The sequence below is a fragment of the Tursiops truncatus genome, chromosome 8 (genome assembly GCF_011762595.2).
Source record: "Tursiops truncatus isolate mTurTru1 chromosome 8, mTurTru1.mat.Y, whole genome shotgun sequence".
NCBI lineage: Eukaryota > Metazoa > Chordata > Mammalia > Artiodactyla > Delphinidae > Tursiops > Tursiops truncatus.
The window spans coordinates 19,868,871-19,894,957 of record NC_047041.1 but is presented as its reverse complement, the minus strand read 5'-3'; positions in this window follow the sequence as shown (position 1 = coordinate 19,894,957).

The window sequence follows — 26,087 nt, the reverse complement described above, 5'->3', positions numbered from 1 at the left end:
AGTGGAACCCTGACTGACAGGAGACTTTCCTCCCTGACAACCAGCACTCTTACCTGGCAAGGCCTAGCATCTAGACAGAGCATAGATTCTGCAAGTGGAGGAGAGAGGCATGGGGGGGGGGGTAAGTCCTCCGTCCACTGTTTGGTTCCCAGAGTCTACATCATGGCTGTTGGGGACACGGCACCATATAGGATGCTGGTTTACCTTCCAGATGACAGTGACCTGACCCTTTGGGGTGTCATCACTGAGCTGGTACCTTTGTTCATCCTGCCATGCTTTCAGGCTACTGCTTCTGGACAATGGGGAACATGGTAAGATTAGTGAACCCCACAGTCATGCACCCATTGTGTGTCTCCTTTGCTGAGGCACAGTGGCCTCAGGTGCCAGCAGTTGGGTGGAGTCCATGCAGAGCTGGTCACTGTGGTGACAACGGAGGTGGAACAGTGATAAAGGGCCCGAGACAGGTGAGGCTGGGATCTGAGAAGATGCATAAGAAATATCGTGATGAACAGGGGTTACACTCTGGTTCAGAAAACAAGATACAAACACCTAAAAGATGAGGCAGAAGAAACGGTGAATACCATGGAGTTTGGATGTGCTCAAGGCAGAGCAGATGACCATGGCCTGGGGTAGTCAGGGGGTTTTCAGGAACAAGTATGACTGGACCTGCTCTCAAGGTCACACAGACATGAGACTGGTGGAGAGGAAGGAGGAAGTATTCCAGACGGTCAAGACCAGTGTGAACAAGGACCCAGATGTGGGAGTTCATGAGGTTTATTCAAGGGACCAGAACACAGACCAGCTTGGAGCTGGTATGTGTGTGTGGTGGGGAAGTAATAATTATTTTAGTAGTAATAGAACCTTTATTGAGCACTTACTATATGCCAGCCATCTTTCTGAACTCTAACATGTATTACCTTATTTAATTCTCACAATTACTCCTTAAGTAGGCAAGGCCAGGCTGGAGCTGGATTTGGGGGTATCTTGAACGGCCAACCAAAGAGTTGGGACATTCATGGATGGATCCAGAGATTATCATATTAAGTGAAGTAAGTCAGACAGAGAAAGACAAATATCATATGATATCACTTACATGTGGAATCTAAAAAAATGATATAAATGAGCTTATTTATAAAACAGAAATAGACTCACAGGCACAGAAAACAAACTTATGGTTACCAAAGGGGAAAGGTGGGTGGGGGGCTGGGAGATAAATTAGGAATTTGGGATTAACATATATACGTATCTATGTATAACATAGATAAAAAACAAGGACCTACTGTATAGCACAAGGAACTATATTCAATATCTTGTAATAACTTATAATGGAAAAGAGTCTAAAAATGAATATATATGATATATTGCTATTTTATATATATATATATATATATATATATATATATATATAAAGAATCACTGTGTTGTACACCTGAAGCCAACACAACATTGTAAATTAACTATACTTCAGTAAAAAAAAAAGATTAGAAAAGAAATTGGGACTTTACCCTCACCACACTGGCCTTGAAATAGATGTGGGCCTTATGAGGATAAGGCCAACTTCTTGCAAACCTTTATATTCTTAATTCCTTCTGTAGGGCCTGGCACATGGGAAAATTTTCATGATTTCATATTGAAACAGCTCTTCTTAATAAAGCCATCATTACATTCTAGGCACTGTTTTAAGTGCTTGACATGGAATAGATTATTTAATTCTCACGCAATTCTGTGAGGTACGTACTATTAATATTCTCATTTTACAGATGAGGAAGTTGAGGCACAGAGCAGCTAAGTTACTTGTCCAAAGTAGTAAGCAAGCAAGGGCCAGAGCTAGGTTTTATACACAGGCCGTCTGACTTTAGAGTCCGCACGTGAAATTCCTACTCTACGTGGCTTCTCAAAGCCATGGAGGAGAAAGATTTGGAAACCATATTGGAAATGAGGTGGTGGTGAAAGTGTAACCCTGGGTGAGTGGGAAGTCAGGTAGGCAGCTGTTTTAGGGGGTAAGAGAGGATGTGCTTCATTGGGTCATACATGGTCTACCTGTCTGCCTCCCCCAGAGAGAAGGCATATTCTCCAGGCCTTAAATATCAGTAGATATCAACTCTGAGCATCAGTAAGTGGTTTGTGTGTGTATGTTTTCTCTTTTCCCCCCACAGTGTATTTACACTCAAGATTGAGATAAACATCCATTTGCTTTAACACACGTGAAAATACCTTAGCAACTTCCTGCAGCTCTGGTCTGTTGCTAAGCAGTGACCCTAGTGTTACCATGGCAACATCATCCGAGACTCCGGAGTGCTGCTGGTACCAGCCTGCTGCTCGTGACATGACTTTGGGAAACAGGGTTAGCAGGGCCTCGGGAGAACATTCACTATCTAGGCTCAGCCTCGACCTGTTTGGCCCTATCAGAGAGCCCCATTTCTGCCTGAGGGAAGCTGCCTGGGGAGAGGAGCTCTCCGATGCCCAGCTGACAAGACCTGTGGTCGTATTGGCTGTGCTTCACCTAGCTTCTGTCTCCCCATCCTGGAGAGCCCTGTGGAGTGGACTGGAGTTCAGGATGGATGCCTGAGAAGGGGGAGGGAGCTATTTCTCCACTCTGCTACTGAGAAAGGCCCATTTCAGTACCTCTGTTCAGAAGGGAGGAGCTCTGCACACCTTGGGGTGTGGTCAGGCAAGCAGGGGTATCCGTTGGGGTTCGAGCAGGAAACAGAATCCATCTCAGAAGTTCAGGAGACTTCAGTGAAGGGACAGCTTACAGAGGTGTGGGAAGGGCTAAGGGAACAGGTACAGATCATGATGCACTGGAAATATCAGCGGGAAGCTGTTCCCACCCTGAGTGCTGAAGGAAGGAAATTGTTTTATAGAAACAATTTTCCAGTTTTAAATCTGGAACTGGGGTGGAGGAGCCACCCAGTAGGTTGGATGCAAATATTGCGAGAGATACAGCCCCAAGGAGGAAGGAATGTAAAAGAGATGCTGGAACTCCTCTCCTTGACCCCCTACCAACCCCTCCCATTAGTCAAACTTAACTGGAAACTAGGTGCCCAGGTGTTGCAGTCTGTTAGGGCATCAGCCTTAGGGGCACAGAGCAGAGAACAGGGGAAGAGTGGATTTGGTCGGTGTGTACAAATGATAAATGGAGGAGGGCTGGGGCACAAATGGAGAATAAGTAGCACCACTGGGTTGAGTCTAAAGGGACCAGGTAGGCTGGCAGGACCAAAAACTCCAACTAGATGTACCAGTGTGTTAGGGCAAGATCCAGAGAGCAGAGCCCACTGCAGACACTGGGAGGAAGCATGTTTAACAGGTGAGCATGGCCTCTGGGATAACAAGCAGTCAAGGAAGCCCAACATATCATTGTCTTAAATGATGCCAACAGTGTATGCCCCCCGACCCTCTGGCAAGGCTGAGGGGATTTTATAAAAACTGGATTGCAGGCCTGAAGAGTATCATTCAGGTTCTCCCTAAGCCTTTCCTCTTGCTGCTTCTGCTTGGCATTCCATTGCTCTCAATCTGGTGGTCCTTCCTCAGCACAGGTGCTTTTTAAAAATTTTAATTAAATTAATTAATGTATAGATCTTTATTGGAGTATAACTGCTTCACAATACTGTGTTAGTTTCTGTTGCAAAAAAAGCGAATCAGCCATACGCATACACATGTCCCCATATCCCCTCCCTCTTGCGTCTCCCTCCCACCCTCCCTATCCCACCCCTCCAGGTGGTCACAAAGCACTGAGCCGATCTTCCTGTGCTATGCGGCTGCTTCCCACCAGCTATCTGTTTTACATTCGGTAGTGTGTATATATGTGGATGCTACTCTCACTTCGCCCCAGCTTCGCTCTCCCACCCCATGTCTTCTAGTCCATTTTCTATGTCTACCTCTTTATTCCTGCCCTGCACCTAGGGTCATCAGTACTTTTTTTTTAGGTTCCGTATATATGCGTGAGCATAAACTGTGTCGCCACATGGTTTAGCCATCCAATAGCTCCATATTAAGCCATCCCATCCATATCGGGATGAAGAAAAGAGAAACTTAGAAAATAAACATGAAGAATGAAATGAGGATTGATAAATTTTACAAAAAGCAGCACAGAGCCTTCGATCATAATAAAATGTTAGGTTCAATACATCTTGTTGGAGCTTATCTCAAGGAAGCCAAAATGAACATGAACACCAATCCTCGGATTCCTAGTGAAGGGTGAGAGCCTGGGAAACTGTACGATACACACAGTACAACTGAAACCACAATGGTTATGAGGAGGTTTTCTAGAGAAATAACAAGGCCAATTAACAAGAACACATTGGCTGCCTTAATTTTCCGACATCACTGCCGAAAGCCCCAAGACGAACCTGTGAGCGGCAGTGACTTCCCTCCTGCACTCCTGTTAACTAAGTTTTTGGGTTTTTTTTAAACATCTTTATTGGTGTATAATTGCTTCACAATGGTGTGTTACTTTCTGCTTTATAACAAAGTGAATCAGTTATACATATATCCCCATATCTCTTCCCTCTTGCGTGTCCCTTCCACCCTCTCTATCCCTCCCCTCTAGGCGGACACAAAGCACCGAGCTGATCTCCCTGTGCTATGCGGCTGCTTCCCACTAGCTGTCTATTTTACGTTTGGTAGTGTATATATGTCCATGCCACTCTCTCACTTTGTCACAGCTTACCCTTCCCCCTCCCCGTGTCCTCAAGTCCATTCTCTACGTCTGCATCTTTATTCCAGCACAGGTGCTTTGGATTGACAAGGTCTACACCAGGGCAGCATCAGCACCACCTGGTTTCTTGTTAGAAATGCATATTTGCAGGCCTTACCTCAGACTTAGTCAATCAGAGCTGTTTGGGGTAGGGCCAGCATCTGTGTTTTAACAAGCCCTCCAGGAGGATTCTAATAACACTGAAGTTTGAGAGCTACTGATTTAAACTGTATGATTAGCGTGTAACCCTCTCTTTGGCCTGGGTGCTGCTCTCCCTACCTTCCTCGGCTCCTTGCTCTGAAGCCTCAGGCCATCTCTGCCCCATTCTCATGTTGTATCCTAGCTCAGAGAGTTCCCACCATAGGTCAGAGCCCTGGGGACCCATCTGCCTGGAAAGAAAGTTTGGATTACTCTCTTTACTTGGGGGAGTGTAGTGATAGGCAACTCAGGTGGGTGGCTATAGGTATTTGGCATTAGGAAGCAGGTCTCAGTGACAGAACTGAGTTTCAGAGGTAGGACATGAGCTCTGACAGAACTAACAAGGGCAAGGGAAGCCCCAGCAGCCCTGACCCTAAACAGAAGAGTTCCTGCATGGGGTGTTAGAGCTGGGGTGCTGATGAGTGTCCATTCTACACGGGTCTCTCGCATTTCTGCACCTCTTGCAGGCAGAGCACTGAACTATCTTTTCAAGGTGAAGAGCTTGGAAGACAGAGATTGTGTCTCTTGGAGCAAAGCATGCTTATTGCGCATTATAAAGGAACTGGGTTTCCTAAACTCAGGCTTCCTATCCTATAATACAACCTACTTCGTGTATAGGTGCCAACTTGCCTTCTTCATGCCCTGTGGATATTGGGGCTCAGGGAACTTGTACAAAAATGATACACTGCTCTTGCTGTAAGTAATAAACTGTCCCTTGTCTCTGACCCAGGAATATCATGTCTTATATCAGCATACATGAAAATGCAGCAGGCTAACTTCTTACCTTGCAGGTATTATAAAATCCCAGACTCTTCACGGTTCTTGGCAGACACAAGATAGGACCAAGCCTCGAGAAGTAAGGGGCTGGGTAGTGTCTGGACCAGCAGCAAAGATGACTGAGCTTAGATTGAGGGACCTGGGCTCAGGCAAGGATGGTCCAACAGGTGGGGCAGAGCTGAGCCTAAAGTGTGGGGCTCAAGGGACTCCATTCGAAGGGAAAGGAGGGGAGAAGAGACTAGAAATCAAGACACCCATATAGGCACCAGATAATTGGCTCTAAAAGAGATGTCTGGGACCTAATAGGTCATTTAACCCATTGATTCTCAATAGTGCCTGTACATTTGAATCATCTGAAGAACTTTCAAAAAATACCACTGCTTGGGCCCCAACCTCAGAGATTTTGATCTCATTGACAGCAGATTGGGGCTGGTTACTAGCTCATTAGTTTATCCTAATATTCAGCTAGATTTGAGAACCACTGATCTCTCCCAACTGTGTCCTGTAAGGAAACAGGCTCAGAACACTGAAGAGACATGATTGAAGGTCTGCTCTCTTTACATTTTACTAGGCTGAATTCTTTGATCCCCAGGCTTTGTGCCTGGCTCAAGCCCTCAGAGCTGAGGAGGTTGCTTCAGGAGGCTCAAGACCTAGACTCAGCTCTGGCCAGAGTCTCACCTGGAACTTGACTAACAGAGTCTCTCCCTCCAGAGACCCAGAGGGAGGGCTTCAGCTTTATCTTATCCAGTAGGAGTCTGGGTTGCTAAGCAACCAGACATCTCCAGGCAGCATGCTGCTCTGCAGTGGTGCTTTGCATGTTAAGTTTCCTGGAGTAGCTTCTGGAGACTCTCAAGAGTTCTGAGACAAGATGGGAGCTCTGTGTGTGAACGTGTGGGGCCCCCTCCCCTTTACCTTGTCTTGCCTCTTCCTCATCAAAGATTCTGGTGCCTCACAAGATTTAGCATTAAGAGAGTCAGGGCTTTTTTCTTCTGCCTGGTGGCCAGGAGCTTATCTTGAAGGAGGCGGGGGTGGGTTATAGCCTAAAGGCCCCTTAAGTTTTTTAAAATTTGGAAATAATTTCAAACTTATAGAAAAGTTACAAAAATAAGAACAGTACCAATTACACCCAGATTCCTCTATTTTTAACATTAAACTGTTTGCTTTATTATCTCTCACTACATCTCTCTCTCTCTCTCTGTGTGTGTGTGTGTGTGTGTGTGTGTGTGTGTGTGTGTGTGTAATATCTTTTCTTAACCATATGAGAATACGCTGGATACATCATGGCCCGTTACCCTGAAATATTTCAGTGTGTATTTCCCCCAAATAGGGGCATTTGCTTTTTCTTTCTTTTACAGATCCACAGGATACTTATCAACTTAAGTAATTTAATATTCATACAATATCTTTATCTAATTCATTGTTTGTATTCCAGTTTTGTCACTTAACCCAATGATGACCTTCAGGACATTTTTTCCCTCCAGTGCAGGCAGGATCCAATCTAGGACACCGTGTTACATTTTATTGTCTTGTCTCTTTAGTGTCCTTTAATCTAGAACATTTCCACAGCCTTTCTTCATCTTTTATAACATTGACATTTTATAACATTTTTGAGTATAGAACCATCCCCCCACCTTTCTTTAAAGGATGTTTCTCATGTTGGATATATTTTATACTTCCTAATCTTCAGATTTGAGCTGTGCATTCCAGGCCAGAGCAATCCTTCAGTGATGATGTGTCCTTCTCAGTGTGTCATATCTGAAATCATACAGTGTCAATCTGGTGGGTTTTTTGCTATTGTACAGTTACTATTTTATCATTTGCAACTAATAAACAATCCATGGGGAAACATTTTAAGTCCATGCAAGCATCAGAATTTCCCCCTAGTTTTAGCATCCTACTGATAATTCTTGCCTGAACCAATCTTTACTCTGATGGTTTCAAAATGATAATTTTCCAATACCAGCACTCTGAGGACTCTTTTTAGAAGACTGTGAAAGGGACTTCCTGGCAAGATTCACTTCTGACCTTGGGAGGCAATTCAAGGCTGCTGAAAATGCTCCCTGATTACCCATCTCCAGGAGGGGCTGCATACACAGCCTGCCCCTAAGTTTCTCTCCCCTCCAAGTGCACTGCACCTTCCTGACTTGGGTTTTCAACCTCTAGGATAGGATCTCTGTAATCAGTGGCATTAGTACAGTGTTTCTGGGTTTTGGGGACAATCCATCCTTGTATTTATTCTTTCAGATAATTAACAAGCATTTGAATGCCTATAATTATCATGCACTGTACTAGGTGCTGGGGAAAGTAGGAAATAAGACAGGCACAGAGCCTACCATCAAGAGGCTTAAAGTTGAGTGGGGAAGACTGACATTGTACATATAATTAATAGTACACTGAATTTTACAAAAGGAGCAAGTATGGTGCATCTTATGAGCATGAATCAGCAGAAGGTAGCCTCATCTGGCAGCAGGGAAGCTGTTCCTGAGGAAATAAAGATGAGTCCAGCTGATCTCAGCAGACAGTGGGTGAGCTGCAGCAGAAGCTGTAAACTCTTAGAAGTGGGAGCGCAGGGGTGAACTACCATCTCTGTGGTTGGGTGTGGGGGAGTGTGGCTCAGGATGAGATCGAGAAATGGGAAGGACCTGAACTATGGAAAGCATTTCGATCCTTAAAAGGATTTTGGTTTTTTATCGTAAGAGCCAAGGGAAGTCTCCAAAGGATTTTTTTTTTTTTTTTTTTTTTTTTTTGCGGTACGTGGGCCTCTCACTGTTGTGGCCTCTCCCGTTGCGGAGCACAGGCTCCGGACGCGCAGGCTCAGCGGCCATGGCTCACGGGCCCAGCTCCTCTGCAGCACGTGGGATCTTCCCGGACTGGGGCACGAACCCGTGTCCCCTGCATCGGCAGGCGGACTCTCAACCACTGCGCTACCAGGGAAGCCCCTCCAAAGGATTTTAAACAGAAGAGGGATAAAATCTTATTCATAAATTAAAAAGAACACTCTGGCTGCCATGTGGGAAATGGATCCGAGTGAGTGGAAAAAGAAGAAAGCCAGAGTAGAAGTAGGAAAATCAGTTAGGAGGCTGGAGCAGAGTCCAGGTGGAAAGTGATGGCGGCCTGACTAGCGCGGCAGCAGATGGGATGGAGGGAAGGCTTTTGATTTCTCTGATTTCCCACATCTCAATAGGGATCATGGATGCTGTATGAAGCTTAAATTCCTAAGAACATAGCCACTTTGTTTAGACACAAGACAGTGCTCGTTAGAGAAACCAAGCTCTCAGTCCAGCTGGGAAACACATAAGGATTTCCTAAGAAAGAAGTTTACTGATATTTACTAAAAGTAGCTGACAATGGACCAGGATCTCACTTCTAGTTAATGCATTAGGTTTACTGGCAATTTCTCATTTGCTCCTTTCTATTTTTACAAAAGGAGATGATCCCATTACTAAGTATTCCACAGTTTAATTTGATTTGAGTAACTACTTGCCCTCAGAAGTGTTATGGACATGGCCATTTTGGCTCGCAGGCAATACAGAGTTATAGCGGAATCTTCTTCCCCAGCCCAGCATTCTTTGCTTTGACTGCAGTTTTTATGGCATATGATACTTCCCCATTAACTTTTATTAGATCCATCATTTTTTTAATTAACATTGAGTAATAACTGTTTTCAACGGCATCATTCTTCTGAGGAGTCCTCGATTTGTAGTCCACGATAACAGTTGCTAAATTGAAGTTTCTTCTGCCAGCATGTCACCTGCAGTAAATCCAACCATTCAACCTCATCTTGCTTAAAAAGCCATGAAATTCCTGGACATTATCAGAAAAATGACCACAAAGTGTTCTAAATGGAGATGGGAATCGAGCTCTGGCCTATTTGAATCAAGATGTTTCATAGTTATGGGCTGGGAGTGGGAACATTCAACCCCAAGTGAAAACTCTCCTCTCTGTGGGATTTCTATTAAAGGGAGGTTGTTGGTGGATCCACAGTTCCAGATTGGGACTTTGTCTGATGGAAGCTAAGGGAATATCTTAACAGCAGCATAGTAGTTGTTTTTCTTCCCTCACGTTAAGGATGAAATGAGCTTCAGGTGGGAACCCGCCCAGAACGGAGTGGGCAGGGGTGTGAGACTAGTTGATCTCAGGAATGTGCTGTCAAGTTCAAACATCTCTTACCTGAGTTTCCAGTAAAGTTTCTCTTATTTAAAAGGATATGACTTTAGTATACCTAGTGTGAATTCAGTTCAATTCAATTCACTCCAACTCAATTCTATTCAATTCAATTTAATAGAAGATTCTTGATATTTTTCATGTTGTGTCCAGCAGGAAGCCTATATTTGTTAGATTAGTTAGGCTGCAAGTGATAGAAAACCGACAATTTCTCTCATGTAAAAGAAATATAGAGATCGAGAGTCCAGGGCTCCTTGGGCAGGCCACAGGAACCTAGGCTGATATCTTCCTACTCTCATGTCCTTAGCATGTGGTTTTCAACTCATGGTTCAGTATGATTGCCTGAGATCCAGCCATGTTATCTGTATTTTAGTAGAAGAAAGGAAGAAGAGATGAAGGCCAATCCTCCCTTTCTTTAAGGATACTTCCAGGAAGTTGCATATGACCCTTCTACTTAAACCCCATTGGCAGAATTCAGTCATATGATCAGACCTATCTACAAGGGAGAATGGAAAATGTTATGATTCCAGGCATCTTGTGGGGAGCTAAAATTTGGAGGTTTCATTACTAAGGAAGAATGGGAGAATGCATATCGGGAGACATCTAATAGGCTCTAACAAAAGACATGCAAGCTATCTTTTCTAAATTTCTTTTAAGCTCTCCCCAGTTGTTTCTAAAGTATTCAGGAAACACATTTTAAAAATAGATGCTACCTATCCTTGGAAAAATGAAGTTCAAAGTTCAAAATCCAAGGACTAGGTGCTGAGAAAAAAGAATGTTTTCTGTGTATATGTAGCTGGTGACTTTTAGAAATACCCAGAGGCTTCAAACAATCATCCATCTCTCCATCCATCTACCCAGTCAACACATTTATTGAGTATCTGCTACATGCCAGACACTGTGCTCATAGCTGAGGAAATGGATATGAAAAAGATAGTCCTCATACTTACGGAACTCATGATCTGGTGGAGGAAAATGGTAGGTAAATTAGTTATTTCAGGTGATAAATGCTATAGTAGAGATAATCATTCATTTATTTTTTCATTCAACAAACACTTATTGAATACCTCTATACACTGAGGTTACAAAAATGAAAAGTCAAGTTTTCTACCAGATAAATTAAAATGCAGGGTGATAAAAGGGTCTAATGGAGGTATGGATAAGGACAATGAGAACATATGGAGGAAAGCTTAAGTCTGCTTGGCAAGTCAGGAAATGTTTCTTAGAGGAGGTAGCTTCTGAGCTGAAACACGAAGGAAGCATAGAACTTTTCCAGTACAACCTTGGGTCTCCTTCTTCCATCAAGCACTGAGGGAGTTAAACTCCTTTTTTTTTTTTTTTTTTAATGCTCTTACGTAATTCAATATGTCATGGGTGGCTGGTACCTGCCAACAATCTATACTGAAGACTTTTGAATAATTCTCTCTGCTACCCAGCTGGGTGCACAAAGATATTTACTTGGTAATATTTCTTGTGCGAGTGGGTAACGGGAGATGTTTGCGATTTTTCTTGGTTTTAAGTAGAGTTGTATGGCAATATTTTAATCCCATCTTGGTGCTGGAGGGCCTGATAAATGCATTTTCACCATGGTAAGGGACTGGAAACCCAAAGCGACTGTGTCGCAAATGAAATGAAGAGTCTGACAAAATACATCCTATCAGTGGAATGAAATTAGAGATCTGTCAAAATGCATTTGTCCTCTAAATAACCATCCATATGTTTTCTGTTTCAGTGTAAATAGACATTCATCAATTTATCACAATTGCGCTGCCAGAGACCCAGCAATTTGAAACAGAATTTTAAAGATCCTTCTTGAACAATAACCTAGGAAGACTTTGGTGGGGAGGTGGTTTTTCTTGTTTCTTTTTTCTTCTCTTTTCTTCTTTTGATTTCTTTCGGCTCCCTTTTGAGCCCACAGTTCATTACTAAAGAGAAGCGAAACATCTATTTAAAATCAATCCAATAATACTATGTTCCAAAGCATTAATACCTGCCTGCAATCAGCTCCTTGTTTGTTTCCTCAGCCTTCCCTCTTCAGGTGTGGCCTGTGGGGGGATGCTGGGTTTGCGACCCCTGGGTGCCTGAGGCGTGGGCTTTCTCTGGCCCTGTAGCTCCCTTACTGCTGGGGAGAGTGGACTTGGGTCAGGCCTAAGAGGGAGAATGGGTGGGGAGGCTCACTGAGAGCTCTCCCACCGTCGCTGGGCCACAGTCTTTCCTTATTTGTATGGGGAGTGGGCCACAGGCAGTCAATGGGAAATTCTGAGGAGGAGAAGTAGGGGCCTGGCATCTATGAGCCTCAGTGGTGGGCATTTCAGCCTGACTGCTTTTGAGCAGAGAACTGGCTGCTAAAACAATTACTATCTTGTCAAACATTCTGTCCAATGAAGAAAATTAATAGAGTAACTTTGCAGACAAAAGCACATTTTGACCAAAGCCCCAAACTATGCATTTAAATAAACCCTGGAATTAATGCTGTGATTAGCATTAATATTTGCCAAGGGCATAAATTCATTATTTAAAAAACAGTTTAAGAGCCAAGCCAACCAAAGCTGCCCTGGAGGAAGGAAGAAAAATGTGGAATTTAAATCAGGTTTTCATGAGGGCGGTTACAGTCCTGATGCAGGGTGGATGGCCGGCCTCCTCCTGGGAGGTCAGCTCCCTGAGCCTCTGTTACATGGTGCTCTGAGCTCTGCTCCTGAGCCTAGATGGAAGGGTGGGACAAGGGCATGGAAGGGGACAGTAAGGAAAGTCGGGTCCAGAATCTCAGGAGCTCAGGTTCCAGATTTAAGTTCCAAGATGGAGAAGAAGAGAGACGAATGTGCCAGAGAGGAAATATATGGAAGGAAACATAAATTTGTCTACACAGGACTCTCTGAATCCTGGCATTAAACTCTTCACTCCACCTCCACTCTCTGTGTTTACCTGCCCCCATCTCAGCACACCTCGTCCTGTTAACCAGAGCAAAGCTCTCAGCTGGACAGATCTCAGAGCTTCAAACTCCATCAGCTCGCTGTGAAAAATTCATTCCTGTTCTCAGGGGCCCAAACATACAGAATTCGTTTATGATATTTGTAGCACATCACCATTAGCCTTAATTCACTATGGTATCTTTATTTCTTAGGTATCTGAACTGCCCATAAGACAAATTATTTTGAAGGAAAGGAGTTGGTCTTTGCGTCTTTACAACCCAAGCCCCTGGCACGGTGCCTGCTCAGGATGTTTTGACTCTACTCTTTGGACCCCACAGTGAAGGTACTTTGTTAGGTGTCACACAATGAGTTTTGACACCATCAATCAATTTGAGAGTTGTTGATACCATTGTGTGATGAGCAATTTGTTTTTGGCTTTTTCAGTGGGTTGCAGAGATAGTATAACATCTTTCAAAGTGTTCAGAAGGACATCAAAGCATTAGCTTCAAAATCTAACAGACCAGTCTTGGCCCACAGAGTAAGCCTGGAATATCTTAGGAAGAATGCTTACAGTTTTCTCATGGATTAGCTATAAAACATTTAGCCAAATCATAATGAATATCTGTGGTTGAAATAATCAACACAAAATAAAACTGACAGCAACTAAAATTACATAAGCTTTATTGGTAGGGATCCACATGGTACAGTTTAGATATACAAAAGTGGATTCAAGAAAACGGGGCTTGTTCAAAATGGTGGTAAAGGAAACTTCCTAATGGTAGAAATAATAACTAATCATTATTTGATATGGATAAACTTTATCAATGATCAATATTTGTTTAAAAAGTTACATGGAAAATAATTCTGATAAAAATTAATTTTGTTAAAAGGAAACAGGTAGGGGAAAATGGAAATGATTTGAGGGTAGCAGTATATAAAACAGAATTTAAATCAACTCAGTGGAGTTCATAACTGAAAAGACTTGCTCTCTGGAAGGAAGCACATTAATGTTGGTATAATTCTGAGTGAAATGTATAATATGTATTGGTAAACATGGAGAAAAATGTCTCTGGAGTCAGGGGTAAAACTGTAGGTCAAAAGATAGGGTAAAAACAGTGAGGTCCAAAAGTTCTATATTTTTCCTGGCATGCACTCAGAAGAAATGTAAGTAAGCATTTTCTTTACTACAAAAAACATAATTAAAAAAATTGTTTTTCTTTTTGTGTTTATCTCATCCTCTTTTTTTTTTAAAAGGAGACTGAATACATAATAAAAATAGTAAAAAGATATGTAGGCAAAGTCATTCTCCTTCCCACTTCTGACCCCACAGTCCCCAATGTCAGTCTCCCCAAAGACTATTTACTGATTGGTTCCTTATCTTTCCAGAGAAAATTGATACTAATGCATTTTAAACATTTTTTCTCTATAACCCGGAGTAAGACATATACTTCCCGTCATAACCCACTATACAATTATATAACTGTAACAAAGTGGCACAAAACAATTTTTACCTTTACCATATATGATATAGAAAAACATAATAAGGAATATCAAATATGATTTCATCAATATTTAAATAAAACATTAAAAAACCCAAAATGAAACATGCAAGCATGAAAGAACACTCATTACAAATCACTAAATTGATTTTGTAACCTACAAATGGTTGCCACCCAATTTGTATTTACTGTATGTACAAGTATGTATTGACATAACTGACTTTTTAAAAAAACACAAATTGTAGAATATTATACAGACTGTTCTGCATTTTGCCTTTTGCACTAAACATTTTGGAGATTGTTATATATAATACATATAGGTTTGCCTGTTCTTCTTAATGGCTATATTCATAGTCCATTGTACCAGAATTTACACAATCAGTTTCTCACTGATGCACATTTAGACATTCTATTGCTACTATAGATAGCACTGCAGTGAACATCCTTGTGTATCCTATCTATCAGTTACATTTTTAGAGGTGGAATTTAAAATTTTGATACATACTGCCAAGTTGCCCTCCTAACAGGTTGTACTGTTTGGAACTCCCAACAATAATTCATTAGAGTGCCTGTTTCTCCAATCAATGCATCATCAAACTATTGCTCTATGCTTATCTAATAGGCAAACAAACAAAATCTCACTGTGATTTCAATTTGCGTTTCTTCTAATATAAGTGACATATATCTTTCACATGATTGAAAGCTAGTTGTGGGGCTTCCTTGGTGGCGCAGTGGTTGAGAGTCCGCCTGCCGATGCAGGGGACACAGGTTCGTGCCCCGGTTCGGGAAGATCCCACATGCCGCGGAGCGGCTGGGCCCGTGAGCCATGGCTGCTGAGCCTGCGCGTCCGGAGCCACTGCTCCGCAACGGGAGAGGCCACAACAGTGAGAGGCGCGCGTACCGGGAGAAAAAAAAAAAAGCCAGTTGTATTTCTTTTTCCTGTAATGATGTTTTCAAAAAAATTTGTTTCTTTTGGGGTTTTTGGCTTTTTCCGATTGATATCTTTAAAACTCTTTATGTATGTGATGAAAATTAACTCTGTGTCATGTTTTTGCAATACTTTTTTTATTGCTTGCTTTCAACTTGATTTATGATATTTTTGTCATGAAGACATTTTAAATTTTGTATAGCCAGATTTATTCACGTTTTTTATGTGTTCTGGGTTTAGTGATTTGATTAAAGAAGTCCTTTACACAAAATTATGTAATTTGCACTTATGGTTTATAATTTGCAAAATTATGTAGTTCTCTTATGGTTTAAGTTTTTACCTTTAGAAATTTTATCCATCTGGAATTAATTTTGGCATGAAGAAATGGATGGCCCAGCCAGTTATCCCAAACCATTTATTGAATAATGTATATTTTTCCTATTGTATTGAAAACCTCTCTCCACATAAACCAAATTTTTGTATATGTTTGGGTTTACTCCTGGTTTTTCTATTTGCTTCCATTCATCTGGCTATTAATTTTTGAGCCAGTGTAAGACTATTTTAATTACAATGACTTGATATTTTAATATCTGATATGGCTAATACGTCCCCCATACTCTTCTTTATCATTCATAGTGTGGCTTTTCTCGCATTTTATTTTTGATATGCATTTTAGAGTCCCGCCTTCCCTCTGCCCCTCCCCTAATTGTTTTCTTTTGGTATTGATCATGTTAAATTTATAGATCAAAGCAGGAAGATGGATATCTTTGTAAGGAATCTTTCTATTCAAGAAAAGGGAACATCTTTCTATTTATTTAAGCCTTTTACTTTCCATTAGATGATTATTTAAGTTTACTTCATATGGATCTTACAGATTGCTTCTTAAGTTTTTACTAGAAATTTTTTCCTTTGGATTACAATTCTAAATGGTATCTTTTCTTTCATTAAATCTTCTGGTTGACTGTTGTTTCTAGAAAAGCTATTGATTTTTTCTTTTTTTGCGTTATGCGGGCCTCTCACTGTTGTGGCCTCTCCCATTGCGGAGCACAGGCTCCGGACCCGCAGGCTCAGCGGCCATGGCTCATGGGCCTATCTCCATGTGGGATCTTCCCGGACCAGGGCACGAACCCGTGTCCCCTGCATCGGCAGGTGGACTCTCAACCACTGCACCACCAGGGAAGCCCAAGCTATTGATTTTTTAAAAATTAATTTATAAAGTTATTTCAATCTTATTGTTGGGATACTTTTTTAGTTGATTCTCTTCAGTTTTCCAGACATACAATCACAATATCTGCAAATACTAATAATTTCCCTCCTCTTGTCTAATTTTTACCTTGTTTCTTGTAGTTTCAGAGGGGCCTTGTTATGAGATGTTTTTCAAGCCTGACTTAGAGGAGGGTCAGACATCTGCCAGCAGCTTTGACCTCTGAACCTCTAGTTAGAGGTGGCAGAGTGAAGGAGGAATCAGCAAGGTCTCTGGCTCCACATTGCTGGATTCACATTCCAGCTCCACCAGTTATGGTCACACACACAGCAATGTGTGTGACCGTGGACACACTTAACCTTACCTAACCTTTCCGTGGCTCAGTTTCTCATCTATAAACTAATAGGATCCACCTCACAGGATGGTTAGGAGGACTAAGTTAGTGCACATAAAAGTACTTAGTACTGTGTGGTCAGCATATAGAAAGCATCAAAAAATAGCTGTTGATATTGTCATTAGAGCTAATAGTCACGGACACTTCCAGCAGGGCTTCCCTCTACAAAAATTTGTAATATATTCACTGCATCTTTAAATATTTAAGAACCACCTTCAAACTCTTCAGGCTTCTTCCCTCATTAAAACTTGTTCTCTATAAAGAATCTAAGTCTGATAAGTTTATTTAAATAAAAGCATGCATGACTGTGGGGTCTTAAAGTAGTAGCCTCTTTTCTGTAAGGACTGTCTTTTGACTGCAGAAATAACCTGAAGATACGAAGCAGCCCAGAAGGACCACCTCGCATGAGAAGGCAGTTGATGGTCGTTCTTTAATGCAACAGCTGTTAATGATCAGGTGCACTCAGTGACACAAAGATCAATAAGACCATTTCCTGTCACTGAGGGACACACAGTCTAACATGTGAGATAGATGCTCATGCAGCTAACTAGGACTTGTTTTGTAGGTGTCTCAGTTTGTCTAGACAGTTTTGGAGGACCTGCTAAACAAACCCTTAGGAATCTCTTTGTATGAGGCACTGATGAGGTTGGGGGACACTCCCTGAGTCAAGAGTGGAGGTATGACAGCTTCATCCTAGGCGGGAGGTGGGGGATCATTTTAAGTGTCTATCACTTAACAATTAGCTGCTATTAATTGAGTGCTTGTTATGGACCGGACACCTTAGATATGTCCGTATTATCTCCTTTCATCCTCTCCACAGCTCTTAGAGGAATACGTGATGGGCCTCATTGCACAGATAAAAACAGAGGTTTGAGGAGATGAAGGACTTGCCTCAGGCTAACCAAGCAGTGAATGGCAGAATTGGGATTTGAACTGCTGTCTGTCTGTCTGCTGCCATCAGCAGTGCTTTATCCTGGTTGTCCTCTGATTTAGCTCACATGGGCTTATGCTGGAGCTCCACGTGAGGGGGTGAGGGGGCTGAACTAGTGAGGGAGTAAGAACTGGAAGAATTCATTGGCTAAAATCTCTGGGACATGGGTGCTTAACTCAACCATGTTGAGTTAGGTTTTGCCCAGCAGGGTTATGTAGGTTGTTTACTGCACAAGGTTGTTTACTCTTTACTCAGCTGGGGGGCGAGAGGGGCTGAAATCCAGACTGAGCTCCACTTCCCAGAGGCAGCTTGGTGAGGGCTGCACATGTCAGAGGAAGGAGTGCCTTTTTCCAGTTCCTGTGATGGCGACTATAGGCTAACTCCAGCCCTGACTCACGTGGCAGCCCAAAAGGGAGTTATCAGTATTTTCCTCGCTTGGAGTGGCCTCTGGAGCACAGAAATGGCAGTGCTCCGGGCCATGGATCCGGCAGCTTTCAAATATGTCTAGGTCTGTCTATTCTGCTCCAGGCTTTTTAAATGAACTCACTGGTTCTTGATGCCCCGCTGTGGGCACCCTCGCTCCATATCTGGAACTGGCTGGTTTGTAGTCCGTCCTCTTCTCCACTATTCTGCACCTCCAGTCTTTCTACTTTCTCTACCTGGAACAGAGTCAGGTTTTGTGGGACCTGAAGCTTACAAAATTTTAGACCCTCTTTCGGAAAAAAATGTCACACTTGGAATACAGAGTCAGGTGCAGAGCCTGGGAAGGGGCCCTGGGCAAGCGAGAAGGCCCTAAAGCACATGCTTCATAGCCTCATTCTAAATCTGCCTGTTTTCACCACACGCTTTGCTCACCCTTTCACTCGGGCCTTGTCTCTTGTCTCCGCCTAGTCCTTTGGATCGACGTGGCCTAGACTTTGGCCTTCAGTGTTCTGCCAGCACATGACACTCAGTCTCGGTGCCCCACAGCCACCTAGGGAAGAGCAGCTCCTCCCCCAGCTGGTGTGCAGTCCTCTCCATCCTGACCTGCCTCCAATGCGGCCCCGGCCTGCAGGGGGAGGCGACAGGCTGGACCAGGGACATGTGGAAGGACAACTGGCTTTGGTAGCTTCACAGACTAGGGGTGGCCTTGGGGGGTATTTTCAGCAAGAGGAGACATCACCACCATGAGCCAGAGCAGGAGGAAGATGGAAGATATCAGAAGTCAGCGCTGGGAACACCCCTCGCTCCCCCCACCCTGTGCCCCAACACACACACACACACACACACACACACACACACACACACACACACACACACACACAGAGAGGTACTGGTTGGGAATAAACTCAAGGCTCTGACCTTACTTGGGGCAGATGGGAAACAAGCCAGAGAAGCCGGCTGGGTGGTCATGGGAGAAGCATGCGTTACACACAAGTTCATGGAATGAACCCAGGGAATGGGAGTTCAGAGGAGGGAAGCCATGAGGATGCCAGGGTGCTGAAGGCTGCCCAGAGGTGACCTGAGAACTTGGCTTTGAAGGGCAGGGAGGTGTCTTTCAGGCAGTAAGAAAACGAGGGCAGGTGTCAGCTCAGCGGGAGGAGGTGAGTGGAACCGGCGAACCTACTTCAACTTTTCAAGGAAAGCCCAGTGGCAGCCTGGGCACAAGCAAACGTGTCCCGTCCCGCCCTGGGCGGTGGGTGGCTCCGGTCGGTCGCGGGGGAGCATCCTCGTGGCCCCGGGGAAGCCGGTGGCAGATGGGGTCCTGGAGACCGGCTTTCAGACCCAGCTGGTTAAGGCCCCGGGAGGTCCCCGGGGAAGTTGGTACATCAGCATGAGATCATGAAACGCTTTCATTCACAGACACCCTGGATAACCACCAAAGAGCGAGCTAGCAAGGGAGGGAGCATTTTTTAAGTTTAAAGGAAAAAAGATGGGCAAACCAGAAGGGCTCTGACAAGCTACTGAGGGCAGACGCAATTACAGAGCTGTCAGCGGTGCAGAGATTTAAGGCAGCTCAGCCTGCGCGCCGCTGCTGCTCCGGGAGGACAAAGGGAGCCGCCTGCCGGGCGAAGGCAGCGCCCCCGCGCCCCGCGGGAGGCTGAGGCCGCGGCGCACTGCCGGCAGGGTCTCGGCCGGCCGGGAGTGGGCGGCGGCGGCGGCGCTCGGGGAGGGCGCCCGGAACCCTGAGTCTGCTGCCGGGGCAGGCGAGTCGTCGCCTGCGAGCAGGGCAGGGTCGCAGGGCTGCCTCCCGGCCGGGGTGTGCGTGTGTGTGGGTGGAGGTCCCCTAGTGCAGCCGACCGGCCACCTGTCCCAGGAGAGGCTCACAGCGCGGGTCGCCACGTTACCACCTGGAAATGAGAATTTTTAGGTAACCTTCAAAACCCGTGCACTACCTTTTTTATTTTGTAATTTTTTTCTAATTTTTAATTTTATTTTTTCACATCTTTATTGGAGTATAATTGCTTTACAATGATGTGTTAGTTTCTGCTGTATAACAAAGTGAATCAGCTATATGTATACATATGTCCCCATATCTCCTCCCTTCTGCATCTCCCTCCCACCCTCCCTATCCCACCCCTCTAGGTGGTCACAAAGCACCGAGCTAATCTCCCTGTGCCATGCGGCTGCTTCCCACTAGCTAGCTATTTTACATTTGGTAGTGTATATATGTCCATGCCACTCTCACTTCGTCCCAGCTTACCCTTCCCCCTCCCCGTGTCCTCAAGTCCATTCTCTATGTCTCAGTCTTTATTCCTGTCCTGCCCCTAGATTCTTCATAACCATTTTTTTTAGATTCCATATATATGTGTTAGCATATGGTATTTGTTTTTCTCTTTCTGACTTACTTCACTCTGTATGACAGACTCTAGGCCCATCCACCTCAGTACAAATAACTCAGTTTCGTTTCTTTTTATGGCTAATATTCCATTGTATATATGTGCCACATCTTCTTTATCCATTCATCTGTCGATGGACACTTAGGTTGCTTCCATATCGTGGCTATTGTAAATTCTGTGCACTACCTTTTAACGTGACCTGCAACGTTGCTTTATTTTCTTTCGTTTTGAGTCCCCTGCCTCGCCCTTTTATTTTTGTCATGATTGCATAAGAAAACTGAACTTTTGATAGCCCAAGGGAAAAGAAAACCCCAGAATCTAGGGTCCAACAGACTTGGCTTCCTGGGCCAGCCTGCTAGCCCTGGGACCTTGAAAGCGTCATTCAACTTTTCAGAGCCTTGGTTTCCTGATCTTAAAATGGGGAAAATAATAAAAACTACAACCCAGTTTTTTTTTTAAATATACTTTTTATATTAGAATATATTTAGGTTCGTGGAAAAGCTGCTAAGATAGCACAGTTCCCAAATATCCTGCACCCAGTTCTTCCTATTACTATATCTTACATTATATGATCCATTTGTCACAATTAATGAACCAATACTGGTATAATATTATTAACCATAATTCATACTTGATTTAGATTTCTTTAGTCTTTATCTAAAGTCTTTTTTTTCCTGTTCTTCATATTTCTGATTCTATACTTCATTTAGTTGTCATGTCTCATTTTGGCTGTGACAATTTCTCAGACTTTGTTTTTGATGACCTTGACAGTTTTGATGAGTATGGATGAGGTATTTTGTAGAATGTCTCTCAGCTGGGATTTGTCTGGTGTTTACTCTTGAATACTCTTGATGGGGTTTGGGGAGGAAGACCACATAGGTAAAGTACCATTTTCATCACATCACATCAGGATACATACTATCACCATGGCTTATCATTGTTGATGTTGACCTTGATCACTTGGCTGATGTTACTCCTGTAGAAATCAGTTGCTTTACACCCCTTTACCCCTTTCCATACTAAACACTTTGGAAAGAAGTTACTCTGCACAGACCACACTTAAGGGGCGGGGGGTTATGTTACATCTCCCTGAGGGCAGAGCATTTACATAAATTACTTGGGATTCTTCTGCGCTAAGGATTTTGTTTCTTTTCCGCCATTTATTTATATCAGTATGAACTCATGGATATTTATTTTACCCTTTAGGTTCTAATCCAATACTACATGACTTATTTTATTCCTTAACTAGTTCCAGCTTTGGCCACTTAACTAGTTCCAGCTTTGGCCACTTAGGCTGTTGCTTTAGTTTTAATTGGATTGTTTGTTTACTTATTGTTGGATTTGAAGAGTTCTTTGCATATTTCGGATAGAAGTCATTTATGTGATATATGTTTTACAAATATTTTCTCTGAGTCTGTGAGGTTTTTTTTTCCATTCTCTTAACAATGTCTTTTTTAGAGCACAAGTTTTTTTCTTTAATGGAGTCCAGCATCACTGTTTTTCTTTCATAAATTGTGCTTTTGATGTCATATCTAAAAACTCATCATCAAACCCAATATTATGTAGATTTTCTCCTATGTTTTCTTTTAGAAGTTTTATAGTTTTACAGTTTACATTTAGCTCTATGATTCTTTTCAAGTTAATTTTTGTGTAAGGTGTAAGGTCTGTGTCTAGGTTCATATTTTGCATTATATTGAAAAGACTTCTTTCTCCATTAAATTCCTTTGCACCTTTGTCAAAAACCAGTTGACTATATTTATGAGGGTCTACTCTGGGCTCTTGCTTCTGTTCCACTGATCTATGTTCTGTTCTTTCATCAATACCATGCTGTGTTGATTACTGTAGATTTGTAGTAAGTCTTAAAATCAGGCAGTGTGAGTCTTCCAACTTTGTTGTTCTTCTTCAGGATTGTTTTGGATACTCTAGGTTTTTTGCTTTTCCATAGGAATTAGTCCGCTTGGGCTGCCATAATAAAACACCACAGACTGGGTGGCTTAAACAACAGAAATTAATTTTCCCAAGTTCTGGATGCTGGAAGTCTGAGATCAGTGTGCCAGCATGGCTGGGTTCTAGTGTGGGCTCTCTTCTTGGTTTGTAGACTGGCTCCTTCTTACTGTGTTCTCATATGGTAGAAGAGAGCAAGATCTGGTGTCTCTTCTTATAAGGACACTAATCCTGTCAGACCAGGGCCCTACTCTGATGACCTTTTTTAACCTTAATTACTTTCACAAAAGCCCTATCTCCAAATAGAGTCACATTGGGGGTTGAGACTTCAACATATGAATTTTGAGGGGGACACAATTCAGTCCACAGCACCACATAAACTTTACAAACAGTTTGTTACTATTTACAAAAGTTTGCTGGGATTTTGATTGGGATTACACTGAATCTAGAGATCAAGCTGGAAAGGACTGAAATTGTTACAAAATCCAAGCTCAGTCTGTTTGCTGTACAACAGGCCAATAGTCAGGAGACAACATGTTGAGGCAAGGAATAGTGACTTTATTCAGAAAGCCGGACGTCTAAGAAGATGGCAGACTAGTGTCCTAGAGCACCATTTTGTCAGGGTCTGGATGCTAGTTTCTTTTATAGAACAGAGAAGGGGAGGAGGTGAGGAAGTAAAGTAAAAAGGCCATAAACCTTACAAAATATCTCCTGGTTCTGGCCAGCCTCAGGGAGGGGATGTGTTAATTTCTTCTTTTCTGTAGCCATTCACAGGTGGGCAGGGTCAGGGTGTTTCCCTGTGAGCTGAACAAAGACACTTTAGTTAACATTCAGGCAGAGGGGCAGGGTTCCCGAGGCAGGCCATTATGTATGCCTATAGCTATAGGCAGAATAAAAGCAGTGGAAAGCAAATGTCAAAGTAAAAGAAACAGATCCAACACAGAGTCAGATTTTGTTCTCCCCTGTTACAAAATCTTACCGATACTGAGTCTTTTAATTCATCAACATGGAATATCTCTCCATTTATTTAGATCTTCTTTGATTTATTTCATCAATGTTTTGTATTTTTCCACATACAGATCCTATGCCTATTTCATTAGATTTATACCTAAGTGCTATTGTAAATGGTATTTTTTAAAAATTCAAATTCCAATTGTTCATTGCCAGTATATAGGAAAGCATTTGACTCTTGTATATTGAACTTGTGTCCTGAGACCTTGCTGTACTTGTTGTTAATTCCAGATTTTTTGTTTTGTAGATTTTTGGATTTTCTACATAGACTATCATGTTATCTGTGAATAAAGACAGTTTTCTTTCTTTCACATCTGTATACTTTTTGTTTCCTTTTCTTATCTTATTGTATTAGCTAAGACTTCCAGTATGATGTTGAATAGGAGTGCTGAGAGAGGACATCCTTCACTTGTTATTAATTTTAGAGGGAAAGTGTTCAGTCTTTTGCCATTAACTCTAGGTAGCTGTACGTTTTTATAGGTGTTCTTTATAAAGTTGAGGAAGTTCCTCTTAATTTCTAGTTTGCTGAGAGTTTTCATGATTGGGTGTTGGATTTTGTCAAATGCTTTTCTGCATTAATTGTTGTGATCATATGATTTTTTTTCTTCAGCTTGCTAATATGGTGGGTTACATTGGTTGATTTTTGAACGCTGAACCAGCCTTGCATACATGAAATAAATCTCACTTGGTTGTGATGTGTAATTCTTTTTTATAAATTGTTGGATTTGATTTGCTAATATTTTGTTGAGGATTTTTGTGGCTATGTTCATCAGAGGCATTGGCTGTAATTCTCCTTTCTTGTAGTGTCTTTAACTGGTTTTAGCGTTAGGAGAATGCTAACCTAATAGAATAAGTTAGGAAGTGTTCCCTCTGCTTCCATTTTCTGGAAAAGATTGTGGGAAATTGGTGTTATTTCTTTCTTAAATGTTTCATAGAATTCATCAAAGTCTGAGCCTGGTGCTTTGGGTCTGCTAGATCTATAGTCATGACTTCTCTAAGTTATCTTTTTTCATAAGTGATTACACCCTGTATGTGTGTTTCCCATTTTATTCTTCCTGATATATGGTTGAAGATACAGAATAACCTGAAATAATTCCAGGAAGGTAACAGTCACTATTCATTTGGCTCCATCTGCCACATTAATTCTGATCAGATATGAATCCTATGAATAGACAGCAGGTGTCAGATAGAAACCAATGTTTTGTGTGTTTGTTTTGCTTTTCGCTTCCCCATCGTATTTACAGGGTTACGAGTCTAAAGATAATGCCCAATGGAATTACAGAAGTGTGTTCCTCAGATGGGTCCAAGAAAAGACATTGATTTTCCATTTGTTCAGCATTTTCTTGTGGTAAAGGTGAGTGATGAATTCCAAGCTTTTTACATGGCAGAGCTTAAACATGAAGTCTCCAACACAGTTTTTATGAGAAATCATACATGTGAAAACTCTTTGTAAACTGTAAAATATTATAGGATCTTGGCTGGTTTAACAAGTGGGATTAGGTTAAGAGTAAGTGGGAGAGAGAAGGAAAGACAACCATGACCAGCTTCAAGAACATAATTTCTGGGCTTCCCTGGTGGTGCAGTGGTTGGGAGCCTGCCTGCCAAGGCAGGGGACACAGGTTCGAGCCCGGGTCTGGGAGGATCCCACATGCAGCAGAGCAACTCGGCCCGTGTGCCACAACTGCTGAAACTGCGCTCTGGAGCCCGAGCTCTGCAGCAAGAGGGACCATTGCGATGAGAGGCCCGCACACCGTGGCGAGGAGTGGCCCCTGCTCGCCACAACTAGAAAGGGCCACGTGCAGCAGCGAAGACCCAAATCAGCCAAAAATAATAAATAAATTTATTTAAAAAAAGAACATAATTTCATTCAAGTGGGAGATGGCAAAAATAGACATAAAGGAAGAAAGAAAGGAGAAAACTGAGATGAAGAGAAATATTTTTTCACCTTGTGCACCTGCCCTGCTTTCTCTCCCATCTCCATTCCACCAATCACTTCTCTGAGTTCCAGCAACTCAATCCTCTGGCATCTGCTAAGCAACCAGCCCTGGGTTCTGCCAGGCTGTCCATCTTCAGATGCTTGATGCCATTATAGTGGTTCTGAGCCCACAAGTGTTGCTTGGAAGGGCTGCAGAGGAGTCTCACGGCTGGCTGTGATCCTCCTCTCATGGAAGGCACAATTACAGAGCTCATCATCTCTGAAAAAGCATTTCCTTTACTAAGTTAGCTTGGGATATGAAATGAGACAACCTGCACTCCTTAAAAAAATCAAGGTGAATAAGTGATGTCAGTTCACATAGAGAACAAATCCCACTGCTCTCCCAGAGGAAGGGGCAGGCTGAGGACAGCTGGAGTCTCAGCTCCCCAGTTCTACAACTGAATGGCTTTGGTGTCTGACATAAAACACACAGAGGGATGCACTACCCTGGTGAAGAGGAAAGGGCACCAGCTGTGACACTGACATTGGCTCAAATTCTAGCTTCTCTCTCATTATCTGTGTGGACTTGTGCAAGCTCCTTGATTTCATTGAGTCTCAGTATGCTAATTAAATAATAGCTAAATCTTAAATAGAACTTCCTATGTGTTAGACACTTAGGCTTTTTGCATATATCTCAT